Source organism: Astatotilapia calliptera, chromosome 6 (genome assembly GCF_964374335.1).
Source record: "Astatotilapia calliptera chromosome 6, fAstCal68.1, whole genome shotgun sequence".
NCBI classification, from domain to species: Eukaryota; Metazoa; Chordata; class Actinopteri; order Cichliformes; family Cichlidae; genus Astatotilapia; species Astatotilapia calliptera.
Genome location: NC_137427.1, coordinates 34,295,229 through 34,298,976, shown reverse-complemented (window position 1 = coordinate 34,298,976; position 3,748 = coordinate 34,295,229). Strand labels below are relative to the sequence as shown.

The 3,748-nt window shown below is 40.7% G+C and overlaps 1 pseudogene across 1 annotated transcript; it reads left to right on the top strand.

The window, feature by feature from the left end:
- Positions 1-470: 470 nt before the first annotated feature.
- Positions 471-3,131, top strand: LOC145429558 (ras-related C3 botulinum toxin substrate 2-like; annotated as a pseudogene). Its single transcript, XR_013909803.1, has 4 exons — positions 471-586; positions 728-790; positions 1,189-1,348; positions 1,655-3,131. The product of XR_013909803.1 is annotated as a ras-related C3 botulinum toxin substrate 2-like (transcript).
- Positions 3,132-3,748: the final 617 nt, after the last annotated feature.

The following is a 3,748-nucleotide window of genomic DNA, read 5'->3' as shown; positions in this document are numbered from 1 at the left end:
GTAGACCTCGGACAGGCCATAAAACAGGATTAATCTGGTACACTAGTCTCTTTCTTTCTGTAAAAAAACATCTGTGTCTGCAAACATTTGTGTTATCAGTTTCATTTGAGCCTGAATACATTTGAATATGAATATGAAATTTCTCAAGTTTTTAAAAATGAGAAATTAAACTGTTATTCTACTATGAGACCACACGGGGGCAGCCCTGCCTTATTATGTATTATTCTCTCTTACTAGACATGGTTAGGATGGCTTTTGTGTCAAACTAACCAAAGTAATGTTGTTGGTTAATGTTTTTGTGAACAGTGGTATTTCAAGTATGGTCCTGTTTTTTTTCTCCATTACAGGAGTTTCACTGGTTAAACAATCAGTGAATTGAAAGATTGTTGAATGAATGAATAACCAATGAAATGAAAGGTTGCCTATGACTTGTTGGCTGATCGCTGACCTTCTCTACTCTCCCCACAGATTCGACAAATATTCAGCTAATGTGATGGTGGACAGCAAGCCGGTCAACCTGGGCCTCTGGGATACAGCTGGACAGGAAGATTATGACAGGCTCCGCCCACTGTCCTAGCCACAGACGGTACAGAATCACACATACACACACAGGCACACACAGTAACTAATGGACATAAAGTTACAGAGACAGAACTTATATAACATGTCAGCTAATTAAAACTGCAGCAGCTATTCTAATTCTTTGTCTCCTTGTCTCTCCATCCAGGATGTTTTCCTAATCTGCTTCTCCCTGGTTAGCCCGGCATCCTATGAGAACGTCAGAGCTAAGGTGAGTTTTGGCTGTTTTTTATGAGGCCTGTCTCTCAGCTGCCGAGGAACAAAATGTAAAAAAGAACAAACGGAACAAAAGCAGGAATTTATTATAGAGAAAAAAAATAGGTACTTGGATTACAAAATGGAGAAAAAGCCTAAACAGGTCTAATAATTGATGTGAATGAATGATTGATGCTGTGGGTGAAAGTTGGATGATGTATTTCTCTCATCTTTAATAGCTACAGCATATCATTTGTTTTTCATGCCTTCATCCACCTTTCTGTAACACCTGGCATCAGAGCTTCATCTCCCTCCACCTTTGATTCTGTTTTTTGCCTCTAACACGTTCCTTGATTTTGCGTGTTCCCCTTTCTTGCCTCTTATTTAGTTTTCCTTTACTCTGTATTCTGCCAGTGGTACCCTGAGGTCCGTCACCACTGCCCCTCCACGCCCATCATCCTGGTTGGCACTAAGCTGGATCTGAGGGATGAAAAGGATACCATTGAGAAACTGAAGGACAAGAAGCTGGCGCCTATCACCTATCCACAGGGCCTAGCTCTGGCTAAGGAGATAGGTCAGTCACTCTTACTTTATTTGCTTGAAAAGCACTTTAAGATTTGAAGCTCTCCTCACCAGTGAAGATATGAAACTAGCAGATGAAGATGCTAGAGAACTTTGTAGCCTGACTGCCTCTGCAAATTTTTGTTATTCCCCTCATTTCCTGGCATCACAGTAAAAGTATAGTAGCTGTAGTTGACTATAGTGTTCTTTGAAAGTTGAACTTATTCTTCTCCACTACCAGCAAACCTTTCTTCTCTTACTTTGTCTTTGTAGTTCTTTCTCTTCTTTTATTAACATATATGTGTCTTCGCATGTATAGATGCAGTCAAATACCTGGAGTGCTCAGCCTTGACCCAGCGTGGTCTGAAGACTGTGTTTGATGAGGCCATTCGTGCCGTCCTCTGCCCTCAGCCCGCCAAGGTCAAGAAGAAGCCCTGCTCGCTGCTGTAAACGGTACGACTGAATAAAACACAGAGGAAGAGGAGGAGGAGAGATTAGACGTTTGAGAGAAGAGAGAAACAAAGTGAACTCACTCATTAAATCAACACATAAAGTAGAGTAGAGGTTTGAGGGCTTCTTTTCTTTTCTTTGAACATAAGTCTGAAGCTATTCAATCAAGCCTTTTATTTGTCACATGCAATGTTTACATCTGCAGTGAAATTGGACCCCCCGAACATACATACGTATCAGCTCCAGCCTTGAGACCACAGCTGACACCGATATGGTAGCTGCATGAAATGATGGTGGTTTTCCTTTAGTGCGAACAACTGCATGTCAATTTCACAGTTGGTCTAACAGTCCGTCACTGGTCTCTCAGTCTCCCGTTGGAGAGCTTCTCTGAGATGTTATCAATCTTGTGCTCAGAGAGCAGAGACTGCCGTGAGCTTCTCCAAGATCTTATCCGTGCTGCGTTCAATGAGCCCATTTTGAGAAGTCACGACCCGTCCCATCATTTCCATCACAGCGGGCAGCCTTGTGGGGTTTTGGAAAGCCAATTCTGCTATCTTTGATAAGCCAGGGCCAAGCCAACTCCGAACAACAAGAACCCTGTTATCATGGTTCCGAAAAGGTAGATGTCTACAATGTCCTCGATTGACAGTCCCGCCAGGCACACGACCCTCCAGTTCCTCCACCCGTCCATTGTGTATCCAGAGGGGAACGTCCCTCTAGGACACTCGGACTTACTCAAGCCCAGGCTTCTCGTTGAGAAGAGCGTGTCAATTGCATTCAGGGACCAGTTGTTCAAATCCATAATTCCTCTTTTAGGTTGTAACAGACCGTGAGAGTCATCCAGGGCAAAAGTAGAAAAGTAGACGAGACTAGACAAGGACATTGAGAAGCCAAGCAGGAAAGAGAAGGAAGAGGGAGAGGAGAAAAGTGCGACTGCCTTCGTCCAGAGCCAAACGAGAAAGGAAACTGTAGACACTTATCACTAAGAGGTGATTCAGAAGTTTGTTCTTGCACATATAATGGACAGAAACATTAAAGAGAAAAGAAAAGACATAAATGAACACAACACAAGACAGAAAAGTTTCACATGCACACACAAAAAACAAAACAATGTATGGTGTGCAGGTTTGCTATTGTTTTAGAAATGCCAACGAGCTCTTAAGTCCAAATCCAGACGCTGCCCAGACAGGATTTCTTTGTAAAATATATCAGTTTAGAGATTATAGACCCTTTGAGTTTAAGTGTAAGTCTGAGAGCAGCATGCTACCTTCATCTAAAGTACTGCCAACAATATATATGTGTTTCATGAAACCTAAAATAAAAATAACTTTTGTAACTGAAATAAACACAGTGTTTCAGTATGATTTGTTCACTGTGCTGTTTTCAGGGTGATGAATGTAAGGAGCAGAAATGGTCGTTTGTGAGGAAGCAAGCAACAAGCAAACTTGTGTCTGAATAAGATTTATTAACAAATGTATTATTTGTTGTGCTATTAAAATAAAAATAAAACATTTGATTGCACAAAAGATTCACATTATTTCTCCACAACATGTGACCTTTTGGATTGAATGCCTATACTCAACTATGGGGGATATAAAATTCTCATTTTGATACAGCTGCTGATATCGCCTATACTCTATCCTTATTTACATATTGTGGAGAACAGCATCTTTTTCTGGTGGTGGGTTGAAAATGTTCAGACTCAAGCAGCACTTTCAGTTTTGCAGTTTAATGTTTGACCAGCTTTTTTGCCAAAACACCTTCATGTTTCAATCATTTTAGTAATCCTGCGGATATCAACAGTTAATCATGTCACATGGTGCTCAGCTGTGATTTTATTTGTTATTTAATTAATACAGTTTAATGTCTTATAATATAGATAGCTACACAGGCATACAGAGAGATTGTTTACTTTATTAATCCCCAGTGCGACTGAAGATTAAACTGAATATAAAGCATTTAA